A 27,917-nucleotide genomic window follows, 5' to 3' on the forward strand; every position below is an offset into this window, starting at 1 on the left:
TTATTGTTGTTGTTGTTGTTGTTGTTTGTTTGTTTGTTTCAAGAGTAAAGCATGTTAAATTTGTGTCATGCTGCATTTTAAACTTCCTACATATCAAGTGCTTCCTACAAAAGCTTTGATAAGACAACACAGAAGAACAATCCTGTTTAGAAATGTGGATTAAATCATCTCTGTCCTCTCACTGTGGAAGAGGCATACATGACACTGGAGGGGCTATCGGCTGGGTGCCAGCAGACTCCCTGCTGATTGCAGTCTTACAATACTCTGTTAAAAATAGTCCCCTGAGTCCCCTTTTTTCTCATGCTTTTAAATTACAATATGGCTCTTCATATGTCTGTTTACCTTTGGTTAGATGCTACAGCCACCCTATAACCCTGCTGTCCTTCATAAAATTCACTTCACTAATGCTGCTTTTCCTGGCTCTAAGGCACAGACGATGCTCTAAGAGGGGAGAAGGCCACAGGTTCATCACTTTTCGTGGGCACGCATATTTTGTGCTGCAATCCACAGTGGTTTGGGATGATTCGTGATGCTGAGCGACTGCATGAGGGCAACCTGTGCCAGGGGCAGGGATTGCTCCTGACCCCCTCACTACTCTCTTGCAGCAGCAGAGGCTCAGCCCCGAGAAGGGGGATGAAGCTCCATTGCTGATCCTGCTACTACGGCAGAGCGAGCTGCCATCTGCACTGCGAGCTATTGCGCTGCTCTGTTTCTTTTGGGGGTGGCCCGTGGTGGCTGCTATCACCACATTCGGGCATGTGTTTGCTTTGGAGTTATATATTCACGAGGGAGGTGATTGTCTAGAAAACACAGGTGTTTTGCTTTCTGTTGATGCTGCAATGGCACCGTGCCCACCTGTCAACACCAGTGCACATTAGTTAGCATTCCTGTAGGCTCAGATGCTTCTAAACACCTTGTGGTCCTTTACGAAATGCTGTGCATCTACCTAAAGGCTTGGTGTAGGAATGGACTGTGATAGGAAATACCTGCACCTGTTAAAAAAAATAAAAGCCTTTATTAGCAAAAATACAAAATCCGTCTTGCTTTATTATTATTATTATTATTATTATTATTATTATTATTATTATTATTATTATTATTATTATTATTATTATTATTATTATTATTATTATTATTATTATTATTATTATTATTATTATTATTATTATTATTATTATTATTGTCACCATCATCATCATCATCATTATTTCCCTTCATTTCAGTTACTCTTTGCTGCTGCATTCAATGCATCTCCCAGGCTTTGTGCCATCTACATCCTTAGTACATCCTTAACATGTACTAATTCAGCAAGTCTACTTGATCCCATGCCAAGTTCTTGCTGCCCCCTTTAAGGACTACCACCTTACAGCTCCAGAGCCCTTCTGTTACTTCCTCAGCAAAACTGTGCAACATCAGGTGCAGGTTTCTGCATTTGGCAGCCCAGCTCCCTGTGCAGAGGCAGACCGTTAGCACCACAGCCTGAGCCTGCCTGTCTGTTGTTCTTTTTTTCTGTCACTGGGCTGGCAGCAGCCTGGGTTGGACCCCAGATCAGTGACTGCTGGCAGAAAGCCCCTGGTGGGTGGTTGTGGTGGCTGTTTGTGTGCTGGGCTCCCCAGGGATGGGCAGCGTTGGCTGGTGGCGGCTGCCCATCTGCAGTACAAACCAGGCATGTGGTTTCCTCCACATGCTGTGCCAGATGCAGCTTCTCCAGCTGCTCAGCTAAATGGAGAGGACTTCTGACTAGCAAAGTTTGATGTGGCTTTTGAAACTGAGTTCTAAAAAATTTAAAAAATATATCTAAAAACTTAATGGTCAGCTCTTAGGAAGTGGAGAATCTTGTAACACTTAGGGAATCACTCCTCGTCATCTTAGTTTTATCCTCTTGTATCTCCTGATTGTTTACCTATCTGAAGGGCACACAATGTGCCTGTGGCCACCACACGTTTACTTGATATTTATTATATCAGTGGTGCTGCACAGAGGTGACAGTGAAGAACAGCACCACCACTTTAGATGCCACATGAATAAAGCCTTTCAAATAAGCTCTTTGCTTTTGTTTTTCCCTCTTGCCATCCGGCCATTGGTAATGCCTGCAAGCAACAAGATACCATTTTGCTATAAACAGAAGATGAATGTAGAGCACACCTGTGGCAGGAGCAGCTCCTCACCGTGCAAAAGCCGTGCAAGGCAGGTGAAGCACACATGGGATGCTTGGTGCACTCCAGCTGCAGCAGACACGAGTCGTGATGTCAGGACTGATGTGACACCTCTCCATGCTTCGGGAGATGGCAGGCAGCTCAGGGGCAAAATCAGGCATTGATCTGCGGTCCAAAATGTCTCTGTATTAGTGTCTGCCTGTTGAAGTGTGGCGGCGTCCCACCTCCCACCTGTTTTTTTGCTGTTTGCTTTTCTGTTCTTGATCGCAGGGGTCTGTCGGAAAGTTGCCAAATGGTGCGAATTTTAGGAGCGGTGCTTGTGCCACCTAGAGGATGCGCCTCGCGGGGCCCGGCACGAAATGTCGGCCCGGAGCTGGGGACCTGCTTAAAAAACCGGCATGCCGGCTGGGACTGAATTTCCTCAGCGGTCTCCAGAAAATGGCCTGCTGCCCCTTTGTGCTCGCTAAGCTGAAAAGGGACTTTTAAGCTGAAAAGCAAAAACCCACTCTTTTCCAGGAAAAGGGATAATGCTGTGGTTTACATGTTTTAGTAGTTCTGACATTTATTTAGTGGGTTCTACTTCCTAAGATGCAGAAAGAAACAGCTCTGACCTGGCAAAGAAAGAATTCATCCTTCCTCCTTGCCAGGAGTTTCACTTTTAATTTGTGTCTTCTTGTAGCTCAAAGCTTGCGTGATCTGACACTCCTGGCATGGACCAGCTTTAAGGTGAGCTGGCAGAAAGTTCGGGAGACCTTCCGTTCTTTTGTTCTGGGTAAGGCCATGCAGGGTGGAGTGGCTGGGAATGAGAGCGGCTACAGTCATGAATGGGAAACCAGAGACAGGAGAAAAGAGCAGAAAACAAAAAGGGATATGTATTGGTGGTGGGGGGGGAAGGGGCGGGGAGGGGCGGGCGGGGGAATGGAAGTTACAAATACAGAACTGAAAATATCAGGGAAAGAAAAAAGAAAAGAAAAAAAAAAAAAAGGCAGCAAAAGTAAGGGATTTCAGAAGAGCAAATGAAGTTGTCTTTCAAACCTGCAGCCCCGTCAGTCCTTAACAGACCAACTTCCCACAGAAAAGGGCAGCTGTGAACCATTGTTGACCATGTCCTTTGATGCAGTATGTCTTATTTTACTGGGACACAAATCAATGCCTGGACCAAGGTCACAGACATACAGATGCTTTCCTATTCTAAAAATCTGGGTTTTCATAATAGGACCTTGCTGATGAAGAACTGAACCTCTGAACAGCCCAGGACTGATCTCAATGAGCACATTTACCTTGTCCTCTCACATTTCCGTTCACAATGCTCATTTCTGCCACACCTGGACCTTTGTGAAGCTGGAAATGTTGGGATGCCTGCTGGGTAATGGCTGTGAAAGTGTTGGCAGCCCAGGAGCAAGATACAGTCTCATGGCCTCATTCCCCATTCCCTGCCTCTTGCAATGCATCAGAAAGGCCCCAGATCTGGATCCTTTCCTTCCCATTTGCTGTATTGCTGAGACTGAGAGCCTGTTTAAACTGTATTTTGTGTAACTACAGAGCCTCAAGTGCGGCTAGCAACTCAAACTATAAATACTTGTTCACATAGGGACTACATTGACAAGGAGATAGTTCTGCATGCCCAGAGATCATGTGCACCAAGTTTCTTGTATGCAAGAAACCCTCAGCAGTTTTCAGGAAGGAATCTTTCAGCGTTGCTGCAAACCAGGATTCATCACAGCAGGCACTGCCTGACAAGGTCAGAGCCCTGGTTTCAGATCATGTGCTTAATTTGGTGAACTGTTAAAGGAAACAGTCCCATCCCTGTGCCGTGGGTTCAAGCCGAAGGAGCAGAGGGGAAGTCAAGCCTTTCTCACTGGAACTCTGCTGAGCACTTGCTCCTTGGAGACATGTAACATCCAAACAGCTGAAGCACAGCTGCAGTACCCCGTGATTGCTGCTGCAAAGCGTACCAACACTTCTGAAAGGCCAGCAAGTCATGTTCAGTAACTTTCCCCCATTTTCACTGCACTGAAGTATGCTGAAGCCTCATTTGAAGATTTCTAAATAGAAGCTACAGTGACTTGGTGGCTTTAAAGCATTGTGAAGTTGCTTACAGAACAGTTAGGAATAAACAGTGAATAAACAGCATACTCTGTACACATTTTGAAGTTTTTCATGATTTCTCTGATATGTGATTAATATCAGGGGATGACTAACCAGAGTCAGAGTGTATCTGACAAGGCTTTTCTTGATGACCTTAGTTGGTGACTTCAGCCTCCGTCACAGGGAGACTGTACCATCTGTTAACTTTTCAACACCATGCGATCTCCAAGCATTTGTTGCAAATGGCAAACCAAGGAATATCAGGTAATAGGAAGTACTTTGCTCTGTGGGAGCATGCTCACTGAGAGAAGCTGATGAAGGTGCAGCCACAGTGGCTCAGGTGACAATTTCTGGCTTGTCTCCATGATACTTTCCCCTCTGTGGAAGAGGAGCAGGCACTCTCCCTCCCCCATTTTCTCTAAGTGACAAATTTAGGTCACTCTCTACTGAGGTTGTCTGTTAGCACCCCATGCAGCAGCAGAAGGATCTGTATCTGGGACCTTGCAGCATGGAGCAATGCTGGGTATTTGTGCTTGCAAGAGCAGGTACCTTGAGGCAGTGTCAGCATTTCAGGACATCTCTGCATGGCAGCAGGTGATGTACATGGGCATTCCTGCACCACGCAGTGAGCTAGTTGACTTGGTTATTGAAGTCAGAATGAGAGTGCTCTCAGTTGTTAGGTACCCAGAGATATACAGCTGCATATTCACTATGTCCTGTGCCCATGTTGGCTAAAAGGCAACTAAAGCTGTTCTGAGAACATGCAGACACTGTGTCAGTGCTTCCCAATTGCCTCCCTCCATGCATCTCAACACTTGCTCTTTTCCTGGTGTGATGAAACATATTAGACTCTTACATTGCATGTAGAATAGAGGGATGTACTCTGCTTCCCACTGCAGGGAAGAAGAAAATATGAAATACCCGTACCAATGCTGTCCCCATTACGACAAGGTGTGGAGGTGGAAAGGGGATAGGTTCTCTTCTTAGAAGATGAAGGGTAAAGTCAAGAGTAAAGGAGTCATAAGCAGATGAAGAGGTGGCTGTAACCTTGTATTCCTTCCCAGAACCTTTAGGTCAGATGTCCCTGCTGAAGAAATCATCACTGGCTCAAATTCAACATGAAAAATGGGGGTGGGGGAAAGTCGTCGTCCCCCCCTTTTTATCACAGTTGGCTTCCCACCCAGGAAAATGTGGTTCTTCATCTAACCCATCACAGGTCTTGCATCAGCAGGCAGAGTTTTCATTTGAGTCACCTTGATGCCATATCTTCCTGGTGAGGAGACCATTTTGATACTGGCCAGTTCATTTCATTACTTCCAAGCAGGCTCCCAGGGGGCAGCATGAAATATTGCAGCCTAGAGGAGGTGCTCACTAGAAGCTGCAAGAGGTGAGCTGGTATTGCATTTGTTTTGAAGATTTTAGTCTTGGGTGAAGTCTAAGTTACAGTTATATTTATGCTACACTAGGCTCCAGAAAACTGGTCTTCCTTCTGCAAGCAAGGTGAGTGGGACCGTGCATGACTTTTAAACACAAAACACTGATTTTGTTTACAAGATCAGTGACATAATCAGCTGGAGGTCTGTGCTCATCTCAAAAGGAGATATTTTTGTTGTTGTTGAATATGAGTTAAGAAAAAAAATACGGTATTTAAAAGGGCATGCCACAGCTCTCCTTTAGAATACCCAATAAACAGCATTTATAAAAAAGACTCATTGGAAAGCACCTTAAGAAACCAATGGTGTGAAGCAGTTGAATCCATATAGATACTGTCACCTGAATTTCTATTCTGAAAACAAAAAACAAAACAAAAAAACAAAACACAAAAAACTATTGCATACTTACATAAGATTAAATATGAAAACATATGTTTGCTTAGCCCTAGTTGGCCTTCTCTAGCAACATGGGGTGGCTTTAAAATGATTAAGATTTTTTTTAAAAAAAGAATGTGTTGTGCATCAAATACCAAACTTAATACTGTACACAGTGAATCTGTAAACTGTGACTAAAGGCAAAACATTTTTAAAATGCCTCTGATAATGAAAAGATTTATTGTAAAATATGCCTCAAATGGCCTGAACAAAATGTTCATTGTGTGTGCACAAAATGGCTTTATTCAGCAGTCATTCTAGGATTTATCCCTTGGTGGGGTTCAGATGCGGGAGGAGCAAAGGATTTGACAGCAGGGGATCTGGAATCCGTAACAAACACCTTTTTAATTCAGGGTAATAACGGTGATGTGATTTGGTATGGGAGAGCTGAATTTGATTATTTTTTCTGAGTACCTGGAGCTACCACCGCATGTGCTGATATTCTCATAAAAATGTCTTTAGTGTGCAAGATGCTGAGGTCAGATACTGTACACCACAAAAGTGTGAGGCAGGTTCCAGCTCTAGGTTCAAGAGCTTCTTTTTTTTTTTTTTTTTTTTGTCAAGCAACCACACAGTACAGGGTGTTGTCTTCTCTCTTTCTATCAATGATTATATCCTACTGTGTTTCCTCATTCCTTGCTAACTTGTACATGCTCAGTGCTCCTGTGAGATCAGCCTTGTGAGCACCCAGAAAAGCACCCAAATTCACTAGCTGCTTTTGGAAGCTTGCAAGCATGAATCTTTTATTCCTAATTCTCCAGCATGAAAGTCTCTCTCACTTTTGCTCATTCGTGCTCTGTAAAACATCTCAAAACAAAGGACTGTAAAATTTTCACGTGGAGAGGCAAACAAGATAGAGGATGCTTTTTTGCACACTTGCTTGAAAACTATCACATGAGAAAATACATGTTTCTGAGCAATGTATTGAAGCTTCTTTCCTTTTCAGCTTTCTTCTCACACAGCCTTTTTCTGAAGCTGTCCAATATCTCTCTCTGATGACTTCAAACCTTTCTTCTCTTTTATTGTCATTGCTTCATTTTATGGAACATTTCATGGTACAACTGGAAGGAGAGGAACTTCAAAAAGTAGAAAGTGGATTATACATAAAAGTAGCTCTAAAAAACGGGCTCTGAAGCAGCAGGTTCTGTCTCCTTTCTCCAGAGAAAAAACTTCACCAGATGCTTTAACAATGTTCCAGTCCAACAGAAAACTTTTTTTTTGTTGTTTGTTTATTTATCCATTTTAGACACTATAATAGGGCACTCAGGATTGCTACAACCTGCATTGTTGGGCAGGTAAAAACTTGACTTGATCCAGAAACAACTTCTTCTCCTCGTGGATTGATCTGGAATGGTACTTCTTTTTGTAGCCTTGTCTCCCCTACCAGTCCTGTACCCATGCTGGAAGACAGGAATTAGTACCTCTTCTCTGTTGGCAACTGGGCTGGTGATCACAGCTGGGCAAACACCATGACCACACCATTGTTCTGAATGACAAATTTTGGTGTACCTATATGCCGAGAAAAATTACCCATGGTGGCAAGTAAAACGTGTCAAGGCTGTGCTCAGTGGTTGTGTCACCAAAACGCTGTACAGATCCCTGCTTGCTGTAAAATGCAGTGGAGTTTAGACCTAAACTAACAGGCACTGGCTATGGATCCAGCCAACTGCTTCCCACCTAAATATTTTATCAATCACTTGCTAATACATAAAGTTACAGATACTAGGGAGCACACTTCCATTTCTGTGTTTTTAAAGTGCTGTTGGTACATTTCTATGTGACCAAAAAGGCAGCTCAAGTAGAACAAAAAGAAATCTTTGAACACAGTGTAGAGCACAGGGGCTTGAGACATTGTTACTTGAGGGTCACTCTACTTGAGTTTGCCATGTAAAGGAGGTAGCAGTTGGATAATAACAAAATACAGTCTGCTAGTTTTTGTCCATGTATTTATACATGTACCCATGTATTTAAGGTTGGTCGTTAGCCTTCTCCATCTCATTGAAAACTGCATTTCTGTGGAACTGAAAAACTTATAAGACTATCTTAAGTAGTAACACTTTTCTAAAGGAAGATGCAGATGGTCTTGTCACCACCCACTCTATTATATTTCTACAGATCCCACCAGCTAGGTGTCATTTGAAAATAACCAGGGTAAGACAATGGTTAACAGCCAAATTTATGTTCTAGAGATCCTTGCTTCATTGTTTAGCCTAAGAGACACCTGAAGACTCCTGATGCACAAATTTGCATTTCTGTAGCTCTTTGCTTACATTACCAGAACAATCTGTATCATAAAACACAGTGGAGATCCAAATGTGTCAGATATGCCTGAGACCTGCTGTAATAAGCTAGCCATTTCTGTGCCACTTTGATGCAGTAGAAATTATCACGGCATTGTTACTAAAATACAAATTTCACACACACACACACACAAAGTCTCTATGATGTGATAGGGTTAGACTTAAGAACATTCTGTTCATAAACCTGACTTTAGAAACCCTCCTTACTTTCTTCAAGAGGTTTCACCACATCTTCCACTTCTGGATGAGTACTCTGACCACTGAGAGGTGACATACTCACCACTGGTTGTCTCTCAGTTCTTAGGTTCAGGAACAGTGGAGCCAACAACTCAGGTACTGAAAGGAAGGATAATATCAAAAAGTGGTAGGGTTTAGGTCCTTGTCCTATCTTAACAAAGTGGAGCAGCTTCAACAGGAGAGACTTAAACATCTCAAACTATTTCACTTGCTACGCCTGGTTCTGTTTTGTGAAGAAAGAAAGAAAAAAAAAAGTTGCATTTTTTGCATGTTCTAAGTTTCTTTATATTCTTAGAGCTACAGCTATGATTTTTAAGCTGAAACAATGAGACATTTGATAAGAAGAAGACACTGGTGTCATATAGGAGGAATACGAATAGTCTGAGGCTCAGCATGGAGCAGCCTGGGCTGAAACAGCTTGTCAGATATCACTACAGCCTAAATAATTCTCTTCCAGGAAATAAAATTCAATGCAATTTAGGAAAATAGGAAGGAACATAAAATTACCTGGGTTAAACCTGAGTTGGGGATCAGTGGGAATTTTGAAGAATAAATGCTTAAAGTTACAGGAACTCACAATGCAAGAAATAAGAGGAATTTCTGGTACAGCAAATAAAGAGGCACTGATAAAGAAATAGAGACTTTTTCAGATCGTTAAAAGCTAGAGGATCCATGGAAAAAGTACAGAGTGTGTACACTTCCTGGTTTCATTTTGCAATGGGTTTTGCTGGATAATGGTTAGGCAGATGCTCAATGCTTGCTCTGTCTTCAAGCAGTAGAGATGTGATCAGCAGTTACTATGAAATAAACAAGCACTAGTAATTTAATTGTAAGTGTCAGATAAGAAAACAGAAGAGATGGCTAAGAGATAGGATTGATTTCTGATTTGGCTATTCTGTAATATTTATCAATTTGGTCAAGTTGAAATAACTCCATTAGTTGCATGCATTTGTTCTTATTTCAGAGGAGCTGTTGGAAGGAATATTTTGTAAGGATCTTTGGTTCCTCAAAAGTGCCATATTGAAAGACGTGATTCTGGTCAGAGACAAAAGAGTCCAGTCTTGTGACACTGTTTCTATAGATTTCCTTTGCTCAGGATGAAATTACAATCTACTGTGTTTTTCTGGTCTACAGAGAAGTCCCAAATATCACTAGAGAAGTAACCAAAACATGATAAGTTTCTGAACAGGTTCATGCACTGAGCTGATGTATGAGTACTACCTTTAGTTTCATACCATTGCTGGGTCACAGGATTCAAGTGAGATGGAGTACCAGATGCAAGACATGAATAGTCCCAAGTGCAAAAAACTTTTTTTTTAATATACTTTAAGGGGCAAAATGGTGACAATTGTTGTATTTTACAGGCATTTAAGATAGCATGTCTTTCCTCTCACAGGATATTAGTTGCAACGTTATCTGAATTCAGTTCTGACTTTCATGCATGCTGGTATAGTCATACTTTGCCTGTGGATCAAAATGAGTAAGATTTGCACATGAAAAGACAAGAAGCTGATATTAAGATTAACATAAAAATTAAGTAAACCAATATATAAACAAATCAATAATTTCAATGAAAATATATCTAATAGCAACCCAACAATAGTAAAAGACTTGTTTTCAGAGTGTTTGTAGGGGAAATTTCTGTCAATGGTTTACTGTTGTGAATTTGATGGGCTGATGAGCAGTGACTATTTATTCCTTTTTGCTTTCATTTATAAGATTTTGCTCATTTATAAGAACTACTGTGCTGGGTGGACATGGTTTCAGGAGCAGCTACATATGCTCAGGGGGATACCATCCTGGGAACTGAGAGATGCCTTGATACCTGGATAGACCCAGAGGAAAGAGCAGGGACATTGCAACAGAGACTGCTGAAAAAGGCAGGGGATAGCCAACAAGTCAAAAATGGTAGCCTCAATGGTGATGGATGAAGAAATTTCTGAGAGACCAGGGAGTATGGGCAGAATTTGCTTCATCCCTTGACTGAAGTCAAGCCTGGAAACAGGGAAACCTGTACCAGGATTAGTTATAAAAACTTTTTTTTTTTTTTTTAGTTGTAAAACAAAACTGACTCTGTGAGTTTGAAAGCTTTTTGAAGCCTTTTGGATTTCTTTGGAGAGTTCATTATGAGAAAAATGTCTCAACCAGTCCTTCTCAAAGTTCTGGTGAGCCTGAGGTCCCATCACAGGAAGGGCACCTGAGGCTGGCAATATTTCAGAACTCTTCCAATGAGCCTGGCATGTTATTGCTCTGGAATCTTTGCTTCCTGTGCTTATGAAGGAAAAATCAAAGTCATTTCTCCAGGAAACACTCCAGAGAGGAGAAGGCTTCATGAGGTAGAAGACCTAACAGGGTGCCAACCATCTGGAAAAGCACATCTATTTGGAATTCATGTAGATAGGTTTTTCATAGAGTTAGACAAAGAAGCAGGACTGGGCGTTACTTCCTTGACTCTTGGCTCTCTTCCCCCTTGATCCAAATTCTCTACAGAAATGTGAAAGACATTTGAAATAAGTTAAATTCTTTTTCTTCACCTGATTTTGACTGAATCTTGATCCAGGTTTCCCCTTCTCAGCAGGATGTCAGGTATTTGTTGAGATGTCTTTCTTAAGTATCTCCTGCTGAACATGCTCTGCTCTGCCTCAGCTGTGGAGAATCTTGTGCCTCTCATGATCACGACTTGTGATTCTATCCCTGCTTCTGATCATGTGTCACATTTGTGCTTCTCCAGGGAAGGAGTGAAGAAATGAAAAACATTATTTGGTCTCTCTACTTTTCTCCTCCCTTAACACTATTGTGAACAGTGTTAGCTTTTCAACAATAAAGACTAGCATTTTGACTTAAGCTGTGGTTTTATTATCTAGTACAAACACCCACAGTTTGCATGTCTCCTTTAGCACTGGCGTGGGCATAAAGATACAAATTTCTCCCTTCTTCAGTGCCACAGTGACAGCTGTCATGATCGTGAATGGGCATTCTTGAAATATTCCTGAATATGTGCGATAAAATATGTCTACCACAAGAGTTAACTTTCGTTCCTAGTGCACATGTTGCTTCTGAGTCTTCTGGGAATTTCCAACACACAACGTACACAACCTATTTTCACAAGTTAACTAAAATGAAATTTTATTTCTTTTTCATTTCACTAAAATGAAAATGGATTTCCAGGCGTTTCAGGCATGAAAATGAATTTTCATTTTAGTTAACTAGAAATTTCATTTGGAAATTTGGAATTTCCAATTTGGAAACATAGGAACTAAAGCTTTGTGGCTGACAAACTATTAGAAAGGAGGAAATATTTTACACCTACCAACAATGATAATTCTAAACCCAGAAGTCTTTCACAATCAGTAGTTTCTCTAAATGACTTGAGTACAGCTGCAGAATTTAGTAGAAAGAGAACCAGGAGTTCACAAATATTGTAAACCTTGAGTGTTAGTCTGTGAAGCTCAGTGAGAGGGCTGCTCTGAGAACACTCTGTGAGTTACTTACTCCTTTTGTTAAGTCTTCTTCTGTGAGAACAACAGAAGAAACATTTCCAGTTTGTTTGCTTTCTGGGTATGTCTACTGTTGTATTTCCCTTTCATTTTCAAGACTTAAGAATGATATATTGCTTCTAGCGATCTTTGCAAAATCATTTGTGCTGGCTAAATAAATAAATATAAAATTGCATTGTAGATGTATATATTTATCATGCATTTTCTTGCACACCAAGCATATAAAAGGAAGTTGCAGGGGTGCATTGATTTTGACTGATTTGCAGTTTAAAATGTTAAGTTGGAAAATTAATAGCCTATTTTAATTATCAAGATCTTAACGAAGCCGTGCTGACTCTGCACTGCCAACACCCAGATGACTGCTCTCTTTCATGCTTCAGCTATTCCTGTCTCTTCCTGATCTGTGCCCCTCTCATATGCCATCATCGTGGGACAAACCTGCAGTGCTGCCACTCCTTCCTCATCAAGTTCTTTATGTAAACGCTCTTCCTGAGCACAAGGCATTGAGCACGATGTCCATTCTGCTCTTGGCACACAAATGAAAAAATGTCCTTACTTACCAAGTGAACCACTTGTCTCCTAGCCATCAGGCTGTCAGTCCTGGTGGTGTGTTTGCAATACAAAGGTCGTGTGTGTCTGGCCTCCTAGACTGAAGGCTGGTCCTGGGAGGCACAGATGGCAAGGGCAGGGAGGCTGCTCTCTCTGATGATCATATTCTCTAAAGTAACATGCCAATCAGCCCAAGTCCTCTGCCATTTTAGCAAAACTGCCCTTAGAAGTGCCCTTAAAACTGTCACCTGCTGCCATTAAAGCTGCCACTTGCTGTCTGTCCCTTGGGTTATCGAACAGAATGTTGTCCTCACCTCCTGCCCCCTGAGGCCAAGCTCTCTGAGCTCCAGGCTGCTGCTGCCCTTCTCTTTGGCAATCCCCAGCACACTGAATGCTATTCCAGAACAGTAGAGTTAGAGTATTTCTAGTTCTAATCTCTCCCACACATTAGCTCTGGCTGTTTCATCTTGTTCCCACTGTCCTTGCTGCAAGGCTGCTGCTGACAGAGCTGCAGCCAGAGTACAGCCTTGAAAGGCTGTAAGGTGCTTCCTGGAAGCTGGTGGCCATACCGCTTCACATTAGTATTGACATAGATCACATAAATAGGTGTGAAAACCACATTACAGTGCTGTGCCACCATGCAGACATGATTTTACATGGTGCCAAGTGATGAATCATTTGCAGTCTGGATGATAAGCACTTTCATTTCTGGTGTCGCTGCTCTGGAGCAGTCTCCAAGGAAGAGTCCATGACATAACTTGTCTCCCTCAAAGTAAATAGGCAGCAAAAGTAATTTCCCGGAAGAAATAGCTCTGTTTGGGCATGAGATATAGGCACACCTCTGTCACCAGATATGCACTATATATATTCATACAGTACCCTTGTGGGGGTGGCAGCATATGAAACATGGAGGTGGATTTGGTTGTGTAAGCTGTGTCCCCTTAGGGCAGTTAAAATGCATCCATAGTAACGTGTTCTGCTAACAGTCTCATTGTAAATGTGTACAAGCTGTCCCTATTCACTCCTTTTGGTCAGTATATTCTGCTTCAGGTCTGGAAAAAATAAAAAAAAAAAAAAATCTTTTCATTTTGAAGTAAGGCTTCCCAGGCTTCCCAGTAGCTTTAACCTCATAGTTTTGACCAGGCTGGGATTTTGCAGATAGTTCCACATGTGACACTACTGATGATATTTACTTCCTTAATTAGATCATCTTTGTTTGGCAAATACTACTTTTTCTCCTGTGTTTGGAAAATACACTAGTTGAAGTTTATCAGGGTAGACAGAAGCAAAGATGGACTCAGTATGTAATAGTGCCAATGGTTTCTCTTTTAACACTGAGCATACTGAAAACTGTTTCTGAAAAAGGCTGAAGAACCTACTAGAATATTCTGTGTCACAGAAATTTGTGTCTGCAAGTAGACTGTGTTAGGAACCTCATGAGGGAATTAATCAAATACAGTCTGTTCATTTGGTTCAATTCACTTGTGACCTACTCACATATCCTTTTGTAATTCAGAGTTTGGAGTTTGTTTTCTGCCCAGCAGATTGCAATTATCCAGTGCACAAGTCAAAAGCTTTACTGGTCATTACTCCTTTACTGAAAGAAAAACATGAGGTCTGAAATGATTTATTATAGAACCATGGAGGTTAGAAGTCACCTTGGAGGTTTTTAGAACAACCCACTGCTCAAACAGGGTCAATACTGAATGCTGAGCAGGTGGCTCTCAGCTTTATACATTTTGATCTTGAGAACCTCCAGGGATAAAAACTGCACAACTCTTCTGGGTTACTTTTTTTACTCCTTGACATTTCCTCCTTGTGCCCTGTTTGAATCTTCCCCCATTCTAATTTATGACTGTTTTCTTTTGTTCTCCTTCTATTCACCACTGTAAATCATTTAGCTCTCCTTGCCCCCCACTGGGGTGCTGTTAGGGTGCTCCAAAGCCATTCCTTCCCCAGACTGAACCTTCCCAAGCCTCTGAGCATGAACTGGCATGGCGAGTTCACCAGCCCTACCATCCTGGTATCCTCACTTTGTGATGTCTTCCCTGTAAGGTAGAAGAGAGGGCTTGAAGTCCTCAGAGCAGCAAACAGCAGTAGGGTAAGAAGCAACAATTATGAACAGAAACAGGAGATGTTCAGCCTGATGATCAGGAGAAGCTTTTTCCCCATGAAGACAGCCCAGCACTGGAGCAGGGGGGCAAAAAGGCTGTGCCATCTCCATCCCTGGAGGACTGTTAGTACTTACGGGATTAAAAAAAAAAATACTGTTGGCACATTCCTCCTGAAGAAGTCAGTTGCTTGCAGTCATGAAAGCCACTGTGATCTGAGCTGGTGACCTCGGGTGCAGTGGGGACCATGGAGCAGTCCTTCTATTTGTGGTGGTGAGGAGCTCTGACTAGCTAATGTGCACAAGCAGTTGCAGTTTGAAATGACTATCAAATGCTGTCTTTGAGTTATTCGGTAAGGGCAACAGAATTTGTCTGAAACCATGGGAGAATGATGGCAATTGCATTTTAATTCTGTGTTATGCCTCTTGCTCTTGCTCCCATGGCTTGTTTTTGCAAGGGATTTGGTCATAAAGCAAATAAATAAAAGTCCTCCAGCTTTCCTCATGCACTCTTGAATACCAGGTCAGTTCTTTCTGCAGAGTGACTCAGTAGAAGCAGACATTTGTATAGCAAGCAAAACTGTATTTTATTTTTCTAAGCTTTAGCACAACTGAACTAGTGACAGGAAACCTCAAGTACTGTATTGCTAAGCAATAAATAGCAAGTGACTTTCAGTAATTCCTGGAACTCATTCACAGTATTACTACATGAAATTTCTCAGTAATTTCATGAAGGTATTTCCATCTGGCTGGCTTAAATTCTTTGTACTGGCAAATCTGAAAAATAAAGCTGTTTACTAAAAGCAGATTTGAATGTAGATAAAGGGAGTGGAATAGAAGGGCCTCGGCCTCATGACCTAGAAGTTTTATACTCAAAAGCAGTTGGGTTTTCTCAGGGAGCCTGCAGATATGATACAGCCTAACAAAAAGAGATCTGAAAATAATCACTGAATGGGATACTCGCAGACTAGCAATGTTTCTTCAGAGCAAAAAGACAGAGGTCTGGAAGGGAAAGCTTGGTTGCCAGACTGCTCTTTTCTGCTGTTGTGTTTTAAGAGGAGCACTGTGTGAACTGCTATCTAGAATGTAAGCTGTGATGCACACTGACTAAGAAAAGCCTCGAAGCACTCACAGATAGATTGAAAAAATTATTTTTAGTTGGTAGCTTGAGAGACTGGAAAATGTCTGCATGCCCAAAGCCACAGCAGCACATGTGGCATATCCAGATTTATGAGAACTCCTGGCTCTTTCCCAGTTGGTGTCTGATGACAGTATCTCTCCCAGCCTGCTATGAGATGTATCTCATGTCTAGGAATGAGAGGGAAAATCATGCATTAGCTTAAAAGATGCAGAACTCAGCTGTGTAAAATTGGTTCTTGGAGAGGTTTCCATGAACCAGAAAGGATTTGGCTCAAGGGCAGAGCTTGCTTTCCAGTTAAAAGGAGTGGACTCATGTTGCATTTGTAGGAGGATTTCCTCCTCCTTCCGAAACTTCTGTGGTATTGGTCTCTGACTGGCATGAGGCACTGGTGTTTTTGCTTAGATTTGGTGATTTGAAATGCAAATCACCACAAATTTCTGTTTGTGACTGAAGACTTTGTAGGTGAATCATTTAATCCATATGGTTTGTTTTACCCATTCATAAAGTGGACACACACACACACACACACACACACACACACACACACAAAAAAAAAAAAAAAGCAGCAACAACAACAACAAAAAAAATCATGCACACACACTAGTGTCAGGAGTGCCAGGCAAAAAGCAGTTTCAGGCTCTGGGGAAGTTTTTGATGCAAATATAAATTTTATGAAAGGTACAGGCTCCAGTCACTACTTCAAAATCCCTAGGGATGACCTGGGATTCCAGAAAAGTGAGAGATCCGACTGACAGTGTTTTAAGTTAAATACTTCAAGCCTAAAGGACTTGTCGTTTTCTGATGAACAGGTGGTTTCCTCACCTTATCAGTATTTGCGCTGAGCTGGTGGTTGTCATGGTGTATTGTATCCTTGTTCTGTTATTACTATTTAATCAAATATTGAAGGATGTATATGAAGGAGAGTTTGGGAAATTTCTACATCTTTTGCAAGTGAATTCAGGAAAAATGCTGCAGAACATTCTTCTGGCTATAGTCAGAAAGGCCACACGTGTACATATAAATAATATGAATACAGTGTAGCATAGAGCTGTTTTCTCCATTTTGCATTTGGAATATTGAGGCATATGGAGATAAATGTCTCATCCAAGGCCCATAAAGGAATACTTGGACACAGCTGGGAATGGTACTCAGATGTCCTGATACTGCAGCTGCCAGGTGACAGATAGTTTTTTTTTTTGGAGAGGATTCAGAAAATTCTGCTTGGTTCTATCTTGGCTGTTTGATTTAACCTGATGGCTCTGTGAAAAAGCTAATGTTCTGTGTACTTCTGAAGGAGATGTCAAAATGGAAGGTTGATGTTCTCAGCTTGTCATGTCATGTCACTGAAACCTGAATGTCTTTAATAATGTCAACACAGGGAATCATGAAAGAAGTGCTTCTAAATAATTACAGAATTTTACTTTATTTTCTACCCTTTTTCTATAAATAAATAAATAGATAATGGTTTCTTTAAGGTGATCTGAGAAGCAATAATAATAGGATATGTCTGTGGGAAAAACAGTATACTTTCCCTCCTCCTTTTCCCCTCCTCCCCCTCAGATTTATGTTTCAACTCCTTTTCTAATTTTCAAGTGTTTGATTTTTGACCTATCTCTACTTTAACCCAGTGGTAGAGAGATTTATTCTTTCTTTCACACAAGAATTCTCCTTCCCCCACACCAGGATGTGAATATGGTCTCTGCACTTGGCTTCAGGCTTGAATCTTGGCAAGGAAGCTCCTAAGTATTAGGCAATTAAAAAAAAAAAAAAAAAGAAAAAAAAAAAAGAAACACAGTTTCAGCTGTTTTATGCAGAGGAGGAGTGCAAAATGCTAGCTGTTTTCCAAGACACCCCCTAATGCCCTGAAGGGTAGCCATTCTAGAGCAAGGGACTAAGACACATGACTACTTCAAGCCTGGCAGTACTGCTAGCAGAGTTTTTATTCTGATGTGGACCAGGTTTTCTCTGGATGATCAGATATCTCTATTACACACCACAGATGCATCGTTTACATCTGGCCTCTAATCCAATTATGTTTCAAACAGCCAAGAAGACACTTACTCAACTCGTCAGTTGCTGCCTGGGACTTGCCAGTTGCAAGGATTTCATGGCTTGCCTGCTGCAACAAGGGTTGTAACAAAAGAGGAGCTCCACTTTGTGTTACAGTCAGAGGCCCTGGCTTTTGGCTTTGTTCTGAGTAACAAGGAACACTCAAAAGAGTTCTGATGAAGAACACCTTGAAAAAGGTCTCTTTTGGATTCTTTGCCCCACTGCACAGAAAGCAGGTGAACAGTGTTTGGGAATAGAAAGCAGCTGAGAAAACACCCCTGGGGAAGGAGTAGGGGAAGAGAAACAAGTGGCATGAGCTGCTGCTGGTACTTTCTGGGGCTGGGAGGAGAAGGGAGGCAGAAAAGATTGTTTTGGAGCACAGACATGTGGGGAAGTTACTAGTGGATCATCAGAAAGAAATCTGAGGCTGTTACAGCATGGTGCTGACAGAGGTCAAATGAGGCTTATTAGATGAGGGGTGGTTTGGTGGGCCTGTGGTTTGTGCTCTGTTGTGGTACTTGGGAACACCACTTGTGTCCTGCTGCATCTCAGCTCTCAGGCTTCGATACAGGAGAGAGATAGAAGATCTGAAGAGCAACATTTCTCCTGGAAGGAGAGATCTGAGCTTCAGTTTGAATGTTCTGAAGCAGAAATCAAAGCTGTTTAATTCATTTTTAAAACATCCACCTTTCAATACTGACTGAATATTAAAGATTTTGGGGAAGAAAATTCCCATCAGAATATCACCACCATTTAATTTTCCACAAAGTACACTAGTTCCACGGAACTGTGTAATTCAGGATGAAATATTTTGGTCTATACTTTGTGACCAGCTCATGAGCTGAAGGCCATTATGTCAGAGCCCATGTTGGGCTTCTCCCCATGCCTTGGGCTATAACCACAGAGTAATTGCTACGGCTGTGCTAGAAATAGGCCTGGAAGGTTTTGTTCTTGTCACTATTTACTCCTGCAGTATCTTGAGAGAAGTGGACAGAAATCACTTCAGAGCCTATCACTGGGTAAAATCCAGGCAGTCGCTTTGCTCTAGCTGAATTAGCCAGAGTGTTGTCTTCCTCCTGCAATAAAAGGAGCCAAAAAAGTGCAGCTGTGCAAGTGCATGCCACCAGAACCACTGTCTTCACATGCCGGGAAGAAACAGCTTGTCTTGATGGTCCCATGGCACTTTCCCTTCAGCTGACTCAGTCCTGTGAACATCTGATTTTGGGAAACAGAGGCCACACACACTTTATACCAACAGCAGAAGATGTCATGGAAACACTGGTGGTTATGAAGACCTTTTTCTAGCCAAGGAGAAATCCAGGCAGAAGGGGACAGATGAAGAAAGACCATCCTAGTTTTAGATAAAGCTTTTTGGAGTCAAAGTTTACTTTGTGGGATTCAAACTCTTGCTTTCATTCTTGCCACGTCTGGTTTGCATTAGAGCACAAACATTACAGATATCTCTTCTTCAGGCCAAAAAGGTGAAAGGCCTTTGGGAAGGGAATAGCTCTGTGCCCAGTGAGTGTCCCAAAGGAGGGATCTACAAGACACAGAAGAGAAGATGTAGGCAAAAAAAGTCTACGTTCTGGTAATGCCAGGGACAAAATGCACTGAATTACACCCATTCTCTCTTGGCTGTATGGCCAGGGTGGAGCTCACATTGGTCTGTCTGTTAAACAAGGGATTTGAGATGTGGTCTCAAAGCTTATGGACTCTGGATCAATGCTTTTGAAAATACTTGTTTGGTCAAGAATAAGGGACCTTAAATCCATAATTTCTGGAGCTAGCTATGCTGAATCACACAGAATCACAGAATCACAGAATTTCTAGGTTGGAAGAGACCTCAAGATCATTGAGTCCAACCTCTGACCTAACGCTAACAGTCCCCACTAAACCATATCCCTAAGCTCTACATCTAAACGTCTTTTGAAGACTTCCAGGGATGGTGACTCCACCACTTCCCTGGGCAGCCTGTTCCAGTGTCTAACAACCCTTTCAGTAAAGAAGTTCTTCCTAACATCTAACCTAAAACTCCCCTGGCGCAACTTAAGCCCATTCCCCCTCGTCCTGTCACCAGGCACGTGGGAGAACAGGCCAACCCCCACCTCGCTACAGCCTCCTTTAAGGCATCTGTAAAGAGCAATAAGGTCGCCCCCGAGCCTCCTCTTCTCCAGGCTGAACAAGCCCAGCTCCCTCAGCCGCTCCTCGTAGGACTTGTTCTTCAGGCCCCTCCCCAGCTTCGTCGCCCTTCTCTGGACCCGCTCAAGCACCTCCATGTCCTTCTTGTAGCGAGGGGCCCAAAACTGAACACAGTACTCGAGGTGCGGCCTCACCAGAGCCGAGTACAGGGGGACGATCACCTCCCTAGCCCTGCTGGTCACAGTGTTTCTGATACAAGCCAGGATGCCGTTGGCCTTCTTGGCCACCTGAGCACACTGCTGGCTCATATTCAGCCGACTGTCCACCATCACTCCCAGGTCCTTCTCTGCCAGGCAGCTCTCCAACCACTCATCTCCCAGCCTGTAGCTCTGCTTGGGGTTATTGCGCCCCAGGTGCAGGACCCAGCACTTGGCCTTATTGAACTTCATGCAGTTGACCTCAGCCCATCGGTGCAGCCTATCCAGATCCTCCTGTAGAGCCTTCCTACCCTCGAGCAGATTGACACATGCGCATAGCTTGGTGTCATCTGCAAACTTACTGAGGGTGCACTCAATGCCCTCGTCCAGATCATTGATGAAGATGTTGAAGAGGACCGGCCCCAGCACCAAGCCCTGGGGGACGCCACTAGTGATCGGCCTCCAACTGGACTTGACTCCATTTACCACGACTCTTTGGGCCCGGCTATCCAGCCAGTTTCTAACCCAATGAAGCGTGCGCCAGTCCAAGTCAAGAGCAGCCAGTTTCTTGAGGAGAATGCTATGGGAGACGGTGTCAAAAGCCTTGCTGAAGTCAAGGTAGACCACATCCACAGCCTTTCCCTCATCCACCCAGTGCGTCACTTTGTCATAGAAGGAGATCAGGTTCGTCAAGCAGGATCTGCCTTCCATAAACCCATGCTGACTGGGCCTGATCGCCTGCTTGCCCTGCAAGTGCCACATGATGACTCTCAAGATAATCTGTTCCATGAACTTCCCTGGTACTGAGGTCAAACTGACAGGCCTGTAGTTTCCTGGGTCTGCCCTCTGGCCCTTCTTGTAGATGGGCATCACATTTGCTAGCCGCCAGTCAGCTGGGACCTCCCCCGATAGCCAGGACTGCTCATAAATGATGGATAGGGGCTTGGTGGATACTGTCCTCTTGGCACACTTCCATTCATAAGACTATGTCCATTCTTACTAGCCTGGTGCAGTACACTCTATTTAAAAAATATAACCCTGACAATGACTACATGTCAATTACTTTTCCTTCTGGAACTTACACACAACAAATACAAGCACTCCCAAGAAGATCTAAATAAATCAGTTGCTTTAACTTACTAAAGCACAGAAAAAAATCACTGAAGTAACTACAGTTGCACTGGATTTTATATAGAAGTGAAAATATCATTTGAGATCAGGAGACTGACTTGCTGGCTGCTGAAGAGATCATGTTATACTGTCCTAAAATACAGCTCTGAAGACAGCAGAGGAGGAGGAATAACATAGAAAAATACACTCACAAACATAGAAGGTAAGAGAAGATATGGTAAGATGAATCCATGTGGGATAAAATAATCCAGAGTTCCTTTTTACTAAAAGCATAGGATTTAGTTCGGGCTATTTGTGTCTTCAATAGTACTGTTTCTAAATGGATGCTCAGACTGACTTTCATGTTATCCAAGATAGCTTTATTTTTTATGAAGGAAATTTTTTAGACTGCTTTAATGTGACATTTCACATTAATTTCACAATAATTTCTCTTAGAAAGCTACAGAGATCAAAGGCAGCATGTGCTAGGCTATATTCAGCTTTAAAAAGTATCTGCCTCTCATCACAAAAAAATGTAAAACCAAGCCAATGGTACCATTCTGGGGACACTCATCCTCAGCAGATACCTGCAGGAATTCACAGAAGTGTTTTGGGTGGAGTCCTGACCCCACAGACATTTCTGGTAACACTGCCATTAATTTTTATGGGGTCAGCAGTAAGTCATCTACTTTCAGAAATACAGAACATTTTGAAATTTAATCCCTTGAATTTAACTTTTATTGTTTTACTTTTGCTCACAGGAAATTCAGTTTAGAATAGATAAGTGGCTCTATAATTTTTAAAATAAATGTTGTATTTTTGTGTTTGAATTTTTGAGATCTTTTTAATAAATATGTCTCAGACACATATGTTTATGTGGACCAGTGTGTTATTTAAAAAATAATAATTTTTAAATAAGCAAAAAACAAAGTGCACTTGAAATTTCTGACAAGAAATTACCTTTCTACAGCACTTTCTCAAGGGCTGCCAGTGGTCAAATCTACAAGGGCTGTGCTGTGACCAGAACTATGGTATCTCACTCTGCTATTGATTGTTTCATAGCCCTGGCAACTTATTTAACATCCTCGGATAAATTGTTGCTTGGTGTAAATTGCTGTACCACCATGTAAGCCATTAACACTGGCCAGGAGGGTCTGCATCTGTGCCTTGCTTTACTCCTGTGATGAAATGAGTACTGCTGGCTGTGCCTGCCAAGTGCATCGCGCTGGTTAAATAACGAACAGATGTCAAACGCTTTGGGCTTCTCAAATATGGAAAAAAAAAAAAAAAAAAAAAAAAAGCTGTAGGAGTGTTGTTGTATTCAGAAATCTTCACAGAACTGGCAGGTGAATGTTAGGAAAGCAAGTCCTGATAAAGACTGGTGACTCTTAATTCCTCATTAAAACATTTGCTTACAGATCTAAGTTCTTCTGAACAGTTGTTTTGAAGTCATGGTAATGGGTACATTTGACTCATGTAATGTTTAACTTGCAGTTTTCTATTTGCCCAAGGTTTCGAAAGTATTATAAGATCAAATATGTGTTGTGGGAGAGAAGAATTCAAACAATATTTGAATTCCATCCAGGCTCCAGGAAGACACAAGACTCTTGTTTATCTATTAAAAAATAAACTTTTGCAACAATATTCTGTTCACTACTAGTAACTGTATGATAATAAATTATATATTTTCTCTTAGGAAGTTATCAAGTCTCTGAAAGTCAGCATTATGCATGAAAAACTAACCCTACATAGTGACATCTGCAGAACTGTTAAATAATTATTTCTGTATTAATGTGCTTGTGCTGATTTTGTGGGCTGAGCTGCAAAGGGACAATGCCGTGTAAGCTTTAATGAAGAGTTGCCATGCAAATGACAGCAGAAACATGGAAAGATACATTCCCTTTGGTGGCCTCCGTGAGTGCTTACATGCATCCTCACTCACATGGCAGCAGAAGGGACAGCAGCAGGAGCAGTGCTAGGGCAGCCTGAGCCAGCAGGCTGGGGCTGGCAGCAAATCACTGGGGACCAAATCTGCCCCCAGCCCACTGAGAGGAAACCTGTGGGGACACCACTGCACCTGCACCCTGGGCAGCTCCAGACGTAGGGGGTTTTAGGCTTGGGGACAAGAACACATTTGTGGGCTTGCAGGTGCTTGGTTTAAGACATCAGTAGTGAGATTGTCTATTACAGCCACTGGGGTGATGGGAAGGTGGGTGTTTAAGTGCTCTTCCTATTTCTTAGAAAGCCAGACAAGCTCAGCAGCCAGTGTCTTCCTCTGTAAGTCCCCCAGCAGCTGCAGCAGAAAGCACTGCCCACATCCGCCGAGGAGCAGGGTGTTGTTACCTCTCTGTGGGGATGGAGCTCCTTCCAAAACATTGGCTGGGGAACCTAGTGCTGCCATCAGCTCTCCTTCACACCTACAGAACACTCCTCTGGCTGCTGCTGTCAGGCGAGCAGCAGCTGCAGGGTGCCCTTGGTCTGCTATCAGCTGGGCATGAGCTTCTTTCTCCTGCACCAGGAACAAATCTGCAAGGCTTCAGCTTGCAGTGCCACAGCCCACAATCCCGCGCACGTATGGCACGCTTCCACGGTGCTTGACAAATTCTTAAAGCCTCTTGATAAGAACTTGCATTCCCATAGTGTTTGTTGTAATTCCTCTCACCTTTCCACTGGACTAGGTAGAGGTATGTAAAACAAACACCAGTGGGTTCTGCTTTTCTCTTGGCAGCTATGGTGTAGCCCTGCCTTCTACTTGTGCACAGCCTCAGTCGCTGCTCAGAGGATGTGTGCCCTGTGCTCTCTGTCCTCCAGCAGGCTCCCCTTGGGAATGGGTGTTGGAGGTGTGATGTCCTTCACACAGCAGCTGGCAGAAACTCCCTCCTTACCCCACAGGGAACAGTGGAAGCACTCCCTTTCAGCCAGAATGGAAACAGGTTCAGACCTCCAGCCTGCAGCTTGTTTATCTGCAGCTCAGTAACAAACGATGCCACAAAGCCAGTGCTGGAAGCTCCCCAGTGCTAGTGAAACTCCAGGCCACCCAGGAGCCAGGCAGCCAGATCAGTCAGCAGCCGCTGATGAGGTTTCCTGGTGGTATTGCTCTATGTCGCCATACAGCACATGTAACACAGGGCCTCCCAGAAGATGTCATGACCCCCTCACTATGAGGAGGTATTATGTTGATTTTCATGGGGGAAATGAGGATGCAGGAAAGGGAGCGGAGCTAATGACTGAGGGTGGTTGAGGGATGCTCATCAGCTCACCGCCAGAGATACACAGATGTCAGTAAGACTTCTTCCCTGCCGGGGGAACCTCCTGCAGCAGATACATTTCTTCTGCCTGAAGTAGAGGATAAATGTAGTTTTCTCTGCCCTTTTTTTGAAAGTACAAAGCACATGTGTAGAGTGGCAGAACTAACACTGAACAGGGATGTCCTGGTGCGAACATATCTAGCCACTGTAGTAAACCTTCTTTCTGAAAATCTTTTCAATTCAACACGGAGTGACAGAAAACTGTCTGGTTGTGTTGCAGCTGATTGCCCTCGATATGTTACTCGTTGTAGGCTAATTGCATGAGATTGTTTTGGTACTGCAGACATGCTGAAAGACTGAACTGCGGATTAACCATGCATCAGATACCTGACCTGACTTGCCATCATCCCAAAACACTTCAGTGTTTGTCTTGCCAGCTGACCGGGAGAGCAGGAGGGACGCCTCGCGTTTTTATGGGCTTACATCACATCTTGAAAGTTGCTGCCCTCTGGTGAGTCAGCATAAAAAGGCAATCATACGAGCCTGATCATCCAATCATCTGGATGGAGGAGAATGTGCTGCCTCTGTCAGCAGGCTTGTTGTAACTAATTCTCTTCCTGTGTCAGGGAATTTTGAGAACGCGGCAAAGAGCCTTCCGTAAATCTCCACCTGTTTTCTGGGACTGCAACTTCATTTGCTGCTCATAGGTTTTCCAATCTGTATTGGTGTGTGTTACCTGACCAGCCCTTTCCAGGAGTGTTATCACTGGACTGGGGCAGGAACATCTTTTTGCTGGCTGCTCACCCTGCTTGAAGTCTCCTTCATGCCTGGAGCACCGGAGCCTGCTCCAATATGAAGCGTGGTGGTGGGGATGATGCTCTTCTTTTGGACAGTATGGAAGTAGTTCCATAATTCCTTTAATTCCTTTGCTGGTAGGAAAATCCAGAACTTCAGAGAAAGAGGAAAACAAGTTTTTTTTGTTTTGTTTTGTTTGGTTTGGTTTGGTTTTTTCCCCCCTTTGGTATTTTTTCTGTGCTTTGAAGACTAGAAATGTGTCTTGCTTCTCTTAAACAGCAGGCTGCCATAGCTCTTCAGATGCAAATCAAGATTTATATTTTGAAGGCCTGTTCTCTTTTTGGCTATGGATTTTACTAGTGGGAAAAAGATGAGATACTGCTTGTCGGAATGATTGCAAATAGCCATCTCTTAGGGTCATTGCTACATCAAAGGGGCAGAGCATCTCTTTGTTGTGGTTGGCATCATGCACCCTGATGATTTCTGCAGCAAACACAGCTGAGAATGATTTGCTGTCACTGCCTAAAATATTCTATGATACATCCCAACACTTTCCTCTTTGTTCCCTCCCATCTACTGAGGTGTAACTCTCAATGAAAATCCTAAATATAGAAGCAAAGAGAATACTGTACATCTGAGGATAAAGAGGGAAATTACAACCTGGAAACCACACAAACAGTCCGACTTGACTTTCTGATTTCAATTTGATTTCTGCACTAAGCTCACAGTTACCTTTCAATCTGTCTGTGGAATGATTAGTTTTATTTACCAAAAAGCTTTTATCAGCAGAAGAGCAATCACTGCCTTAGTGGACAATCATCCCAATCATCCTTTTAAAAAACATACATCTTTATTGCAGGCCTGTTTCTGTTCAGTTTTAATTCCCAGAGATTAAATGACATTATATACTTTTACTTGTTTAATTGAAATAAGTGTATAGCATTGGAAATGTCCCACAAACATAGGTACTGACTGGTTGTGATCAAATCACCATTTAAGTTTTTATTGCATTAATCTGTGACATTTCACAAGTGCCTTTACAGAAGGAAAAATTTCAAGATTAGGATTGTTCTTGTGGCTTCTTTGCCAATATCTACTTTGAAGCACAGACATCAGGACTGGACAGAGATTTCTAGGAACAATCTGCAACAGCTGTAATATTTGTAAAAGTAACACAGAGACTTAGCTCTTGTTAACAGATCTCACTGACTTTTGGTGAGACACGGTCTCTGCAGCATTTTGGGTACTTTTATTCGTAAGAGTTGGCACCACCATTTTAATGCAACCATAGCTTTTTCAGCTGTATATGCCCAGGATTTAGGAAAGCCTCCAATAGACAGCTGCTGTCAGTCTGACAAGAATTAGACATGGAAAATGAAAGGGACTGGGGAAGGTTTTATTATTAGATTCATCCGTTCTCAGGGAAAAAGTGTAATCACACTACAACGAGTATCTAAGACAAGTGGAATCAGTTGCATTCTGAAAGTGACCATCTCTGAACACAAATAACCAAACAGCTCTGTTAGCCTCCTTTTCTCATTTTTAGGTGGCTGAAAGTGAGAAAAACCCTACATAAAGATGCTGTGTTGTTCTGTTATTTGAACAGGACCACAGCTTTATGTCTGGTGGTGGTGTTTCTCTGTCACTGGTGGGAACAAGATGAGCATGCATCATCCCACCCCTCTGGACAGCCGTGGGGACTGGTGTGCACACAACAGAAACCAGTCTACGAGCAGGGAGCATACCCTGGCATTGTGCCGGTACCCAGGAGGCTTTGTTTGCCTGAGGGTGCAAGACTTGCAAAAGGATTTCTCCCTCAGATAAATCCCTGTCCCCTCTTTCTGCACCACGACACTTCAGGCACAATAGCCCTGCCCAGCAGAAGGCTCTCCAGAAGAGTGCAGGGAGCAGGTTATTTTTATTTCAAATGCATCTCCACAGCAGTGTGAAAGGGAGGACTTCTGCTGAATAGACAGGAAGGAAAGGAGGTTTGGCACAGGGCATTATCCCAAAGCACTTCTCAGCTGTGCCATTAACCACTTGGTGGCTGTTTTATAACAGCCCCCTCCCCTTCCTGTCTGAATGCAGCCTTCCAGCTCACCTGAATCTGCCACTGTTTCTCACAGACCCGGGCTCTCAGCTCCTGCAGTGTCTGGGAGGCTCCAATCAGTCATTCTGCAGATAAGTCTGAACGGGCTCCTGGCAAAGGTGTATCCCCACAGCTTCTCAGGACGGTTGTTGCTCCAGGGCAAGGGCACAGACAGGTGTGCCACGAGGGTATCAAAGGGCAAAGCATGGATGTTGAAATCTCTGGAAATGGGCCTCTGTGCCCTGCTTCTCACAGCATGTCAGACACAGCATGCTGAAGAAGCTTCATCCCTTTGTGGTTCTCTAGGCAAGTGGTGTTAAACACTGGGATGACTTCACTGTTCT

At 42.9% G+C, this 27,917-nt stretch overlaps 1 long non-coding RNA gene across 2 annotated transcripts; it reads right to left on the reverse strand.

Annotated features, from left to right (window-relative positions):
- Position 1: 1 nt before the first annotated feature.
- LOC113840172 (uncharacterized) lies at positions 2 to 27,865 on the reverse strand. Of its 2 annotated transcripts, XR_005261563.2 has the most exons (4): positions 27,586 to 27,865; positions 8,693 to 8,748; positions 2,146 to 2,321; positions 2 to 992 (listed from the first exon to the last, which is right to left on the reverse strand). It is a non-coding gene; the product is annotated as an uncharacterized lncRNA (long non-coding RNA). The 2 variants fall into 2 exon arrangements; XR_003492946.3 differs by lacking the exon at positions 8,693 to 8,748.
- Between the last annotated feature and the right edge of the window lie 52 nt (positions 27,866 to 27,917).

Source organism: Anas platyrhynchos, chromosome Z (assembly GCF_047663525.1).
Source record: "Anas platyrhynchos isolate ZD024472 breed Pekin duck chromosome Z, IASCAAS_PekinDuck_T2T, whole genome shotgun sequence".
Taxonomy (NCBI): Eukaryota; Metazoa; Chordata; class Aves; order Anseriformes; family Anatidae; genus Anas; species Anas platyrhynchos.